The 14,868-nt window shown below is 33.9% G+C and overlaps 1 protein-coding gene across 3 annotated transcripts in view; it reads right to left on the bottom strand.

The window, feature by feature from the left end:
• LOC121370930 (homeobox protein six1a-like) overlaps positions 1-14,868 on the bottom strand; it is a 90,340-nt gene that overhangs the window by 12,395 nt on the left and 63,077 nt on the right. The window lies entirely within an intron of this gene.

Below are 14,868 nucleotides of genomic sequence, written 5' to 3'. Positions count from 1 at the left end.
AACCAGGACGGAGACACGACATTATTAGGGGGTGCAGTGGGGGCTGAGGGGGAGGGACAGTTTAGACGGGGTTTTGGGTGGGGTTCTTTTGTAATTAAAAGCCAGACTTCACACAGTAAAAAGACACATCATCAAATGAGGCGGGGGGGGGGGGGGGGGCATAAAAAGTGTTTTTAAATTTGTAATTAAGGACCAGACTTCATTCGGGAAGAAGACACATCATTATTAAATGGATCCGAGTGGGGAGAGTCTTTTTATATTTGTAATTAAAAGCCAGTACAATTAAGATTTTAATATGTATATATTATAATATTATATTGTCACCGCATAGATGATGATTAGAAACCTACAAAACTAAGACCTTAATTTTTCTTTGCTTTGTCTTATTTAGTAAATGTTTTTTAAATGCTGCCATTTGTTTCAGTTTAACTTTTTGTAGGTGATTGTTGTAGTTTGATCTTTTTGATGGTTAATACTTTTTTTTACGTTATTTTCATATTTAATTATTGTGTCAAAATTATTGCTTTATTCCATATTCAACGGCTAATTGGTTGAATATGAGTTAACATTATATTTCCATGAGCAGAAAACCCCCACCAATAACTCATCTTTCATCAAGTCACACTGTTAATCATTAGAACCAAAATCATATGTTTAAAAAACACCCCCACATCGTCACTCGAAGAGCGATTTTTCTGATTCATTTTCCAGCAGAGAATAACAACATCATTTGATGGGTGTACATAAATATTAATAACATAACCGCATTCATCTCGCATTTTAACTTCTATAGTGATCTCATACCCATGACTATGATAAATGTGCTCAGTTAGTGAACGCACATCATTGTAGAGGGGTGAAAGGGGTCGGATACGCCGCAGTGGTGTTTGTGCTTCCTTTGTTGGCCCTCAAACCGTGACATGAAACGCAACTGACTTAATTTACACGGCTCAGTGAAAAACGTTTTTTTTTTTTTAATATACAATATACCATGCTGGGCAAACTCTTCAATATAAAATGTTATTGTCGTAGAATGGCGAATGGTGGGGATATTTCAAGAGAACTGGATAAGACATATAAACCACCCCACGTAGAGCTAGAAACAGTCGGCCTATAATTAATGTTCTTGTTTGTACATAGTGGTGTCAGCGGTATAGTTAAAAAAAAAAAACACCAGTAAATGCCTGTAACATAACAAAGCGATCACGGATTCTGTATCAGTTCGTTGATGTAAGTAAAAAGCACGTGCATTACCCGAGGAACACGGGTATACATCTTGTAAACACTACATTCTGTCAACATAGATATAGAGTAGAGCTATCAACACATCTGAGGGTAAAGAAGAGTACACGAAAATAACTAAGGGATGTTCAATACATTAATTATCAGTGGGGTGGATTACTTGAATCAATAAGATGCGCAATGGTTTTGTTTTTGTTTTTGTTTTTTTGTTTTTGTTATTGTCGTTTTTCATTGTTTAGTTCCATAATATTTGCACTGTTGACTGTCAAGGATGTAAAAAACAAATTGCATTTCTTAATCAAAGAAGAAGTTTGTTTTGTTTAACGACACCATTGGAGCACATTGATTAATTAGTCATCGGCTATTGGATGTCAAACATTAGGTAATTCTGACTCATAGTCACCAGAGGAAACCCGCTACATTTTTCCTAATGCTGCAAGGGATCTTTTATATGCACTTTCCCCACAGACAGGACAACACATACCACGGTCTTTGATATACCAGTCGTGGTGCACTGGCTGGATTAATCAAAGAAGTTATATATATATATATATATATATATATATATATATATATATATATATATATATATATATATATATATTAGCACATATTTTTAAAAATACACACACAAAAAATCCCTAGTTATATGAGTCAGTAAACCTAGAAATGACCAACCTACACCGTATTCCACTAGAACTGCTGTATTGCTGTTTATGTAGTATTTCAGACTACTGCATGCTTCACATCTACATTCTTCAACCAATGTAAAATTCCATACAGATTTGTTTTTCTCTATGAGAATGTTTTTCTCTGTATAACGTCGACACCACCACGCATAAACGAGAACCCACAATCACTCAACATTGTCATTTGCTTTCTTCCATTTTCTTTTCTGAATCTGTCTGCCATTAAAGCGATTAGCAAAAACTGCGTTTTCGTCATGATCAGACGATACCGATCAATTTTGTTAAAAAGGAAAGGAATGTTTAACGATCTCTAGCACATATTGAACAACGGCTGTTACGTGTTTTCGACATACTTATTTATAGTAGTTGCGACGCTTGGTATAAATAATAAAAGGAGAAACGAATTTCGATATACCACCCGTGAAGCACTTGTTTGTATCATATGACTTTTCCTATTGTTATGTTGGGGTTTTTTTTAAAAACCAAAAACATACAGTTTGTAATGATAAGATAGGTATGCACATATTATATAGAGGCTACAATAATGTGTACAAACGGAGCGTGGTATATATAAGAAATATGTACAATAATACATTATACAGCATTAGCTAATGTGTTGTTTACGTTTATATAATTGTGTTTAAACTCTTCGATTTCACATGTTATCTGTTCTGTATTTAGTAGCCTTATTACAAAATGTACACAGACTAATCAACTGTGTTGTGTTACCAATGGACAGCAGTTGAACTAATTTAATTGTTGATACAGACTAGGATGAAATAGTACTCGTCTTCTACGTTCTACAAGATTCATATCACAAAGAGAAGAGAATGTAAAAATGCATTTTGATATTCCAGCCGTGGAGCACCAGTTTGCATCTTACGACATCATCGTAAAACGCAGTGACGGACTGGATTATTAAATATGAACACCCACCGACTCTTGCCATTTCAGTTGCCGCAAAAACACTGCATGTGGTCATAGCTTAAAGTGGACAAGCCAATAAAGAGTGTAATTTATGAACATTCTGTTGTACCTCTATTAGAACATAAGGTTTCAACAGAATTATTATTACTCCCAAACTCACCATTTAAAAAAACCCTGAGTAATAAAACAATTATAAAACGAGCCACGCAAATCAATTCCTTTCGCAATACGCAATGCAAAAAGAGAAAGAAAATAAACTGTTGGTGATTGATAACGTCAATATTTATATAGCAACATACGATAAAGATTAACTAATGGTGAAATGGGAGTAAATCGGCCTTGAATCCATTAAACCGGCAGGGGGCGGTGTCAAATAATGGACGTCGTGGACGTACCACAGGGCCGGACAGCTCGGCGTGGTCATCGATGTGGGGTCCCCTCCCCGTTCTCCCCACTCCCCTCGGCCGCTCGCATCGTCAAACGGTTGTACGCCGCTGGCGCTCGTGTCGAATTTCCTGTCGCATGGTTGCTCGTTTTTGCCCGCCAGGGTGCGTTATCTCTAGAGCGATCGCAGCCAGACTTTGAAGAAACAAGACTTTCTCAAAACAAAATTAGTTGATGCCCAGATGAACTGCGACAGATTTTCGGGGAACAAAGAAAGAATTGAGTTTTGTCAGCAGAGGCCTAGATTTTACTTCTTTTTTTTCTTTTTTTTTACTCTCAAGATTTTTTTTAGCGAAAAATGAAACACGGAGTGCGCTTATTGCAAAGGGACATAGATTTACTTTTATTTTCTCAAACTTTTCCGAAGGAGGTAGCATACAGTGTTATCTATTCTGTCCTCTTTTTTTTTTTCTCTTCTTTTTTTCCAGGAATGGGATTTTCTCTCCTTTATTGCGAATGGTCACAGAAAAAAACAACTTCTGCCAATGCACTTATTCTGTGTTTTTTGAAGAGGAACATAGACTTAATTTTATTGTCTCAAGGTTTCATTAAGGATGTAGTAACATACGGAGTTATTTTTCTGTCCTTTCTTCGAGGAAAGAGATTTTCTCTCTTTTTTACGAATGGTCACAAAAAAATAAAGCCCTAATGCCAACGATAGCAACGCTTTGAGTGGCGCGAGGCAAGGATAGTTGCGCAGACGACTCAAAATGAATGGTGCGTAACAAGGGACGATTAACCCAGAAAATGATGTTTAACTAAGTTGACACCTAAGAAAGGGACCACTGGGGCATTCAGTTGTTGTTCAATTATACATAACACTTCTTAAGGAGCATTTAATGAGGAAATTGACAATCTAATTCCATAGCATTCTCCCCCGCAGGCGAGGTTCTCCGAGAATCCACAATGAAGTTGGCCCTTTAATGCAACTAGCAGCAAAGATGTGCTGTTATTATGATACATGTTTCATATGTCACGTTCTTCGTGAACTATTTATGTTGATAGATTCCAACCACAGAGTCCTAACTGTCTGCAAAGATTCGATGTAAAAAAAAAACCAAAACAAAACAATAAAAAAGGAAATGATCCAGTTTGGATAGTCATTGTAGTCAGAACCAAAAAGTGACATTCTCAACAAAAAAAAAAAAAAAAAAAAAAAAGACGAGAAGGATATGTGAAGATAAATCATTTTAAAAATACAAAAGTGTTTTCTCTATCATTAACTGGATAACTTGTACCCAGTTCATTTTATTTCTATTATGTGCAATGAAATATCAATTCAACCAAAAACTAATATCATTTATATCAGTCTGTTAACAGGGTAATAATTTGACGTTTATTAGCAACGCAGATTTGAGCCAACATTGGTAAAACATGTATTTTTCTTTTTTTAAATAATGACGTCATTTCACTTCCATTCAGTATGACTTCATATCTTAACATGCCCTCTAAAAGTATTTCAAAAAGTCCATTTTCCACAATTCGATATGAATTTAGATTTAGTTATCCCTTTAAATTATTGTCATATAAATTTCAGGTCGCGGAATAGGATGTGTATATACAAAAGTGCAGTGAGATAAGCGGCGAGCTAGTAGCATTTCATCATCACTTATTCGACCCACAAGAACACAATACCTCGTGTCATAATAAAGACACGCAAGTAGATGGTGTAGTGGTGGTGGTGGTGGTGGTGGTGGTGTGTGTGTGTGTGTGTGTGTGTGTGTGTGTGTGTGTGTGTTTTATCCACTGTTTTCTTTTCTTTGCCACCCTCTTCAATATACCCTCACCCTTGTATCTCACCATAGCTTGACATCCAATAGCCGATGCATTTTTCGTGCTGGGGTGTCGTTAAACATCTAGTCTATTCTGTTCTATTCTATTCTATTAGTGCTACCATCAAACCAAGAAGTAGCTATTTCACTGAAGCTTTTAGACTTCAAACCCATCCTTGTTTCTATTTATAAGCATGTAATACATTGTAAATTGGTTAATGGTTTCTTTCATTGAGCATTATATACACTTGTGCTTTGCAGATAAACATTTTGTTTCAGGAGCGGATCCAAAAGGCTTTTTTGGGGGGTGCATTCTTTTTCAAGACCTATCGTACAACGAATCCCGGTAGTTGCGCTCTCTCACCCAAAACAAATACTGGACTAGCCCCTGCATTTGTGAATAGAGTTCCATAGCTTTGTAAATTTGATCATTGAACTCTGTTTTTTGTTTCTTTCCTTTTATTTTAAATTGATTTGTGTACAAAGTTGTCGGCCGAAAAACGTATTGGAATTTGTATTTATCTTATTTGTGACAATAATAATAATAATAATAATAATAATAATAATAATAATAATAATAATAATAATAATAATAATAATTAAAATAAATAAATAAATAAATAAAAAATAGGTAAATACGTTCTAATTTTTCACTTTTACACCATAACACGAGCAAAAACAAAGTACTCACAAACATACCCAGACTGTTCCTTTTACTTCCGACCGATTTTCACGAAACGACCATACTACTATGTACTTTAGTCTTACCCACTACTTCCATCTACAGAATCAATTTGCATACACCACTTGTGACACCACACTAACAATAAACAAACACGCGGTCGAGACCACGCCCACGGCCGTGGCAGCATGCATGTATTTCCTTTCAGTGTATTGGCTTTGCATTCATACACGGTATCCGCGGGGTGGCGAACTACACCGTCTTTTTTGTGTGTGTTTGTGTGTCGGGTTTTTGTGGGACAATTTGCTCTTCATGTAGCTCCAGTCAATGTTAGGACTTTAACCACGACGCTGCTCCGTTCTCTCGACTCGCTGATTAACGGCCGGCATTGTTAGCGAGGGGGTCGGTCAATATTTTCGAATTCTTTCACTGGTAGTTAGTTGTCAATGATGGGACGGCATCTTGCCGGTAAAAAGGCCAACATGACACGTAACCGCTACGGGTTAATTTGCTTCACTTCTTTCCCGTCATGTCGAAGGGTCCTGCAAAACGCACAACACCTGCCAACGAACTCATGATGATTATTTAAAAAATTTTTAATAAAGATATATAACTAAAGATAGAAAAAAATAAATAAAAAATAAATAAATAAATAAATTTTTAAAAAAGATGGAAAATATTAATCGTTTTGAACAGTGAGTAGCGTGAATGCTGAGTTCGCTTTGTTGCATACGATTTATGGTTTAAAGAGGGGACATCGGTTGTGGTGTGGTTAAACCAGTGGTTGACAGGTGCTGGGATCGTATCCTGGTAACAGTTCCACCCCAGAGTGAGGCATATATCTCAGTGGTGTATGACCACTACTATGTTCTGTCACTAACCACTATTTAACCAAAAGCGTGACATTTAAACCTTGGCATCAACAGACAACCCAGATAGCCGAAGTGTGAGTCCATGACAGCTTGCTTGAACATAAGTGGAATATAAACGCAAATATCCAGACAAATAATTTTAGTCTTATTCTAAGGTGTGTAACATGTGTAGTATTGTAGTGTTTGTAGTGTGTAATGTGTGTAGTATTTGTAGTGTGTAATGTTTATAGTATTTGTAATATTTAATGTGTGTATGCGTGTAGTATTTGTAGTGTGTAATGTGTGTAGTATTTGTGATGTGTTTTTAGTGTGTAATGTGTGTAGTATTTGTAATGTTTAAAATGTGTACGTGTGTAGTAGTTTAGTATTTGTATTGTGTTTGTAGCATGTAATGTGTATAGTATTTGTAGTGTGTAATGTGAATAGTATTTGTCGAGTGTAATGTGGATAGTATTTGTAGAGTGTAATGTGACTAGTATTTGAAGATTGTAATGTGTATAGTATGTGTAGCGTGTAATGTGACTAGTATTTGTAGACTGCATTGTGACCAGTATTTGAAGATTGTAATGTGTATAGTATTTGTAGACTGCATTGTGACCAGTATTTGAAGATTGTAATGTGTATAGTATTTGTAGACTGCATTGTGACCAGTATTTGAAGATTGTAATGTGTATAGTATTTGTAGACTGCATTGTGACCAGTATTTGAAGATTGTAATGTGTATAGTATTTGTAGTGTGTAATGTGTATAGTATTTGTAGTGTGTAATGTGTATAGTATTTGTAGTGTGTAATGTGTATAGTATTTGTAGTGTGTAATGTGTATAGTATTTGTAGTGTGTAATGTGTATAGTATTTGTAGTGTGTAATGTGTATAGTATTTGTAGACTGCATTGTGACCAGTATTTGAAGATTGTAATGTGTATAGTATTTGTAGTGTGTAATGTGAATAGTATTTGTAGTGTGTAATGTGACTAGTATTTGTAGTGTGTAATGTGTATAGTATTTGTAGTGTGTAATGTGACTAGTATTTGTAGACTGCATTGTGACCAGTATTTGAAGATTGTAATGTGTATAGTATTTGTAGACTGCATTGTGACCAGTATTTGAAGATTGTAATGTGAATAGTATTTGTAGTGTGTAATGTGTATAGTATTTGTAGTGTGTAATGTGTATAGTATGTGTAGCGTGTAATGTGACTAGTATTTGTAGACTGCATTGTGACCAGTATTTGAAGATTGTAATGTGTATAGTATTTGTAGTGTGTAATGTGACTAGTATTTGTAGACTGCATTGTGACCAGTATTTGAAGATTGTAATGTGTATAGTATTTGTAGTGTGTAATGTGACTAGTATTTGTAGACTGCATTGTGACCAGTATTTGAAGATTGTAATGTGTATAGTATTTGTAGACTGCATTGTGACCAGTATTTGAAGATTGTAATGTGAATAGTATTTGTAGTGTGTAATGTGTATAGTATTTGTAGTGTGTAATGTGTATAGTATTTGTAGTGTGTAATGTGTATAGTATTTGTAGACTGCATTGTGACCAGTATTTGAAGATTGTAATGTGTATAGTATTTGTAGTGTGTAATGTGTATAGTATTTGTAGTGTGTAATGTGTATAGTATTTGTAGACTGCATTGTGACCAGTATTTGAAGATTGTAATGTGTATAGTATTTGTAGTGTGTAATGTGAATAGTATTTGTAGTGTGTAATGTGTATAGTATTTGTAGTGTGTAATGTGTATAGTATTTGAAGATTGTAATGTGTATAGTATTTGTAGTGTGTAATGTGTATAGTATTTGTAGTGTGTAATGTGTATAGTATTTGTAGTGTGTAATGTGTATAGTATTTGTAGTGTGTAATGTGTATAGTATTTGTAGTGTGTAATGTGTATAGTATTTGAAGATTGTAATGTGTATAGTATTTGTAGTGTGTAATGTGTATAGTATTTGTAGTGTGTAATGTGTATAGTATTTGTAGTGTGTAATGTGTATAGTATTTGAAGATTGTAATGTGTATAGTATTTGTAGTGTGTAATGTGAATAGTATTTGTAGTGTGTAATGTGTATAGTATTTGTAGTGTGTAATGTGTATAGTATTTGTAGTGTGTAATGTGTATAGTATTTGTAGTGTGTAATGTGTATAGTATTTGTAGTGTGTAATGTGTATAGTATTTGTAGTGTGTAATGTGTATAGTATTTGTAGTGTGTAATGTGTATAGTATTTGTAGTGTAATTGTAGTATTTGTAGTGTGTAATGTGTATAGTATTTGTAGTGTGTAATGTGTATAGTATTTGTAGTGTGTAATGTGTATAGTATTTGTAGTGTGTAATGTGTATAGTATTTGTAGTGTGTAATGTGTATAGTATTTGTAGTGTGTAATGTGTATAGTATTTGTAGTGTGTAATGTGTATAGTATTTGTAGTGTGTAATGTGTATAGTATTTGTAGTGTGTAATGTGTATAGTATTTGTAGTGTGTAATGTGTATAGTATTTGTAGTGTGTAATGTGTATAGTATTTGTAGTGTGTAATGTGTATAGTATTTGTAGTGTGTAATGTGTATAGTATTTGTAGTGTGTAATGTGTATAGTATTTGTAGTGTGTAATGTGTATAGTATTTTGTAATGTGTATAGTATTTGTAGTGTGTAATGTGTATAGTATTTGTAGTGTGTAATGTGTATAGTATTTGTAGTGTGTAATGTGTATAGTATTTGTAGTGTGTAATGTGTATAGTATTTGTAGTGTGTATGTGTATAGTATTTGTAGTGTGTAATGTGTATAGTATTTGTAGTGTGTAATGTGTATAGTATTGTGTATAGTAGTGTGTAATGTGTATAGTATTTGTAGTGTGTAATGTGTATAGTATTTGTAGTGTGTAATGTGTATAGTATTTGTAGTGTGTAATGTGTATAGTATTTGTAGTGTGTAATGTGTATAGTATTTGTAGTGTGTAATGTGTATAGTATTTGTAGTGTGTAATGTGTATAGTATTTGTAGTGTGTAATGTGTATAGTATTTGTAGTGTGTAATGTGTATAGTATTTGTAGTGTGTAATGTGTATAGTATTTGTAGTGTGTAATGTGTATAGTATTTGTAGTGTGTAATGTGTATAGTATTTGAAGATTGTAATGTGTATAGTATTTGTAGTGTGTAATGTGTATAGTATTTGTAGTGTGTAATGTGTATAGTATTTGTAGTGTGTAATGTGTATAGTATTTGTTTATAGTATTTGTAATGTGTATAGTATTTGTAGTGTGTAATGTGTATAGTATTTGAAGATTGTAATGTGTATAGTATTTGTAGTGTGTAATGTGTATAGTATTTGTAGTGTGTAATGTGTATAGTATTTGAAGATTGTAATGTGTATAGTATTTGTAGTGTGTAATGTGTATAGTATTTGTAGTGTGTAATGTGTATAGTATTTGTAGTGTGTAATGTGTATAGTATTTGTAGTGTGTAATGTGTATAGTATTTGTAGTGTGTAATGTGAATAGTATTTGTAGACTGTAATGTGAATAGTATTTGTAGTGTGTAATGTGTATAGTATTTGTAGTGTGTAATGTGTATAGTATTTGTAGTGTGTAATGTGTATAGTATTTGTAGTGTGTAATGTGTATAGTATTTGTAGTGTGTAATGTGTATAGTATTTGTAGACTGCATTGTGACCAGTATTTGAAGATTGTAATGTGTATAGTATTTGTAGTGTGTAATGTGAATAGTATTTGTAGTGTGTAATGTGTATAGTATTTGTAGTGTGTAATGTGTATAGTATTTGAAGATTGTAATGTGTATAGTATTTGTAGTGTGTAATGTGTATAGTATTTGTAGTGTGTAATGTGTATAGTATTTGTAGTGTGTAATGTGTATAGTATTTGTAGTGTGTAATGTGTATAGTATTTGTAGACTGCATTGTGACCAGTATTTGAAGATTGTAATGTGTATAGTATTTGTAGTGTGTAATGTGAATAGTATTTGTAGTGTGTAATGTGTATAGTATTTGTAGTGTGTAATGTGTATAGTATTTAAAGATTGTAATGTGTATAGTATTTGTAGTGTGTAATGTGTATAGTATTTGTAGTGTGTAATGTGTATAGTATTTGTAGTGTGTAATGTGTATAGTATTTGTAGTGTGTAATGTGTATAGTATTTGTAGTGTGTAATGTGAATAGTGTTTGTAGTGTGTAATGTGAATAGTCTTTGTAGTGTGTAATGTGAATAGTGTTTGTAGAGTGTGATGTGTATAGTAAGTATTTGTAGTGTGTAATGTGTGTAGTATTTATATTGTGCTGTGTATAGTATTTGTGATGTGTGTAGTGTCTGTAGAGTGTGATGTGTGTAGTATTTGTAGTGTCTGTAGTTTGTAATGTGTAGTATGTGTAGTGTTTGTAGTGTATAATGTGTTATTGTGTAGTGCATATGCTTTTGCTTGCGTGCATGAATATGTGTTATAAAAACTTAGATATTCAAATATATAATTGACATGTGGTAATATTACTCGCAATACTTCTCCTGACATATGATTTATTGGCAAAAAGGGAAATGACAACGGCTTATCACGTCACAGCAAATTACAGTAATACCTGTTCGGAATAAACGTTACCGCTGTCGTGAGAGCTAGCGTTATCCGTGTAAAGTTGTCGCCGGGGCAGGTGTTGTGCTGCAACAGGTGAAACGACTGTTGTCATGATGTCCCTGTCATATGCACAGGTGTAATGCAGTCATACAGAACATACATACGACACGAGTGGCCGTTAGATGTCATTTATCTTACAACGAGTTGTTTTAACGTGTGTCTGGCGAGCGAAAACGAGTGGGTACCTTGTTTTTAAAACTAAAATTTGAAAATAATTGGTATCTATCGGACACGAATGTGATTATTCTGTTTCTTAAAGGTCTTTGTTTTTCAACTAAAACATTTACAGCGTTGTATAGTTAACATAATACTTCATAGGTAGAAATCGGATTCACCAGTGTTAATTTCAAAGGATGTCGACGGATAGGTTTAGGTCATGTTCATCACTAAGGAACAACCAATCAAATATCTCAAATGGATGTATAAGAAATGTCACAAATGAATAACAAACGAATAACAAAAATGAAATTATAAACCATAATGATTATCGATTAGTATCAATCTGTTGACACGTGTTTGGTTCAAGTGGGTTTTGGAGTGCGGAAATTCAATATATGAACGTGTTACGATTTTAATATTACCCTAAGAGCAAATGATCAATTAATGTTTTCTGTATAAACACTACATGCATATTGGGAATCAATATACTTTTCCCTAACATGATTAGAGGACATAGGGACTTCAGTTTACAAATACATGCAATCAGTTTCATATTAAATAATTAAAATGTTTGTGACTTAAATATTAAAAACATATTCCATAAAAATAAGCTCAGCCAGAGAGAATAGCGAAGTTCCATTTACGAACATGTCTAAAATAATTTTATGTAATTAAATAATTAATATGCTCAGAACATAACTATTGCAAACATAAAATCATATAACATACATCATATAAATACAACATTATATATATATATATATATATATATATATATATATATATATATATATATATATATATATATATATATATATATATATATATATTACGTTAATAAAATATATCTAATATTAAAAAGACCAACACTAAATTAAATAGATCACTAGCACTTGAAATGATGAACTCACTTTACTTTTATACGTATAACTAACGCAACATGTGATCTCCCTGCATGATACCCCCACTCCATTACACACTTACCTTCCAGTCGTAATTGTTCGACCTCTCGTTTGTTTATTTTAGTGACAAGAGTTCACGTGGAGTCGGAAACAGTTTCTCACACATTGCTCAGGTCTCCTCGAACAAAGGTTCACCAAGTGTGGTACCAATAACATTTATTAAAGCAATTTTCTCTCGCGTTTTATAGGTCCTCCTCCTCATCATTTCAGATCGCGACTCGATAAACCCAGACGTCGGGCGAGTGCTAATAATAACTATCATACACCCCCTCTCAGCTTGTCCTGTCTGTGCCACCTGTGGCGGTTCTATAGGCCAAGTTTGACCTTCAACAGCACAATAATTGCTACCCTCGTCTCGTTTGTAAGGCATCGTAAAACGTGGATTTTTGTCAATAAGTACCCGACGTGCGGGAAATACGAGACACTCAGTTCCACACACCTGTAATTAGGGACGGCCGTAATATTAATTAGACGTAACCTGCGATGTAAGCGGACTTATTATTGAATATTAACTCATTTTTAAGGACATGTAATTGTACGTGTACGTGTACGTGCTATTAAAATTGTGAGGGTGAAAAAGCCTTTTAAAAAAAAACAATTATGAGTTTTAAGGTTGTTGTTTTTTTATCCGTGGTTGTTAAAAAGATAAACACGTGGTTAGTGTTGTACTTGGATATTAATTAGTATTGTGTCTACAGACATGCAATAAAATGCATGTACTTTTTTTTTCAGCTTGTCTACCACGCAGTTATATTAGGAGAAAAGAAGCCACTGTACATGTAATCATAACTGCTCAAACGGATACCCCATTTCTACAAAATCTAATGTACCGAACAACAACAACAACAACCACAACAACAACAACAAAACACCACACCCCCACGAATAGTAATGTAGTTTCCTTTTACTTATCTAAACATTATTCAGTTTGATTGTCAGTTGTTTTTTGTGTTTATTATAATAATCAGTATCATGTGGACATCTTAGGCCATTCGATAGTTTATTTACCGAATTAATTTTACCATAAAAAAATATATATTAAACGATTATTTTTTGTGTTCTTGTTCAGTATGTTCAGAGAACAATGTGTGTGTGTGTGTGTGTGTGTGTGTGTGTGTGAAACCCCTCTAAACCGGACACCCTTGGGACCAATGAAAATGTCCGGTTCTTAGAGGGATCCGGTTTAGAGAGGTTACGGTAAGTTCTGTACTGGTTTTTAAAAAGGAACTCTTCAAAACGTCCGGTTTGAGGGAATTCTGGTTTACAGAGGGTCCGGTCTTTCACATATATACATACCTAGGTGCTACACAAGTTTTCTGTATACATCAGCGTAGCCAGTGTGGTATATTGTGGGTACAAACACTGTCTAAAAGTCATGGTATGGGGCGACAGGCAAATATTAAAGATGGTGGAGAACAAATTTGACTGAGAATCACGACCCCATGACCACCCCCTTGCCCTCCGCTATACCAGTGGCCATATTTCAAACCTACCTTGAAGTTTTGCCATAGCAAATGGATCTTTAAAATCAAATGGGCTATATATGACACCGTGTATTAAAACCCCCAAAAAGAAACAAACACACAGCCCAACAACAACCCACGGGTGCTGTACTGCTTAAGTTTCTTCAGTCTGTATGCAAAGTCTCTGTATCCACTAAAACTTGTTGCAAAAAACAAAACAAAAATACATTTAAAAAAACAAAAAAAATAAAAACCTTTATTTTTCACTAACCCCCAGTAAAGTCACTGCTGTCACTGCTGTCACAGTTAAACTGGCTAAAAAGGTAAAATTATCAAAACCATTATCCTGAAAATCTCTATTAAATTGTCTAGTACAGGAATATGATACAGGATACAATTAATAACAACACATTAGTTATGGTACAAAAGGTTTCATTTTCAGATTTTGACGATAACCTTTTTTATTTTTTTTAACAGGATGTTTTTACTAGACTTATATGTATACATCTGTCGAAAATCAATTCTTCGCCGAATGCTGTTTTCAGAATATTGCATCATGCTATTTAATATTAATAAACCGATTACTTTTATGTCCTGTAACAAAATGCCATTCGGAACAGCTCGGAGTTGACGGAAAGTGCCGATGGTGCTTTATGAACCAAACGAAAAATATACTGGTAATAAGCATGTGTGCATATATACATGTATACTGATTTAAAATAACCTTTCTGATATTGTCTGCTTATACCCACCAATAAGCCAATCCAACAATTGCACACGTATCAAATGTATTAGTCAGTCAGAACTGTATTTATACACATCAGTACAAAGGGTTTTTTTAATCATTACTTTGCATATTTGAAGGTCGGAAATGTTTTGTTTAACGACGCGCTAAACACATTTATGGCGTCGGATATATGGTTAAGGACCACACAGATACTGAGAGAGGAAACCCGCTGTCGCCACTTCATGGGCTACTCTTTTCGATTAGCAGTAAGGGATTTTTTTATATGCAC

This window comes from Gigantopelta aegis, chromosome 4, assembly GCF_016097555.1.
Source record: "Gigantopelta aegis isolate Gae_Host chromosome 4, Gae_host_genome, whole genome shotgun sequence".
Lineage (NCBI taxonomy): Eukaryota > Metazoa > Mollusca > Gastropoda > Neomphalida > Peltospiridae > Gigantopelta > Gigantopelta aegis.
This window is presented reverse-complemented; position numbering and strand designations above follow the sequence as displayed.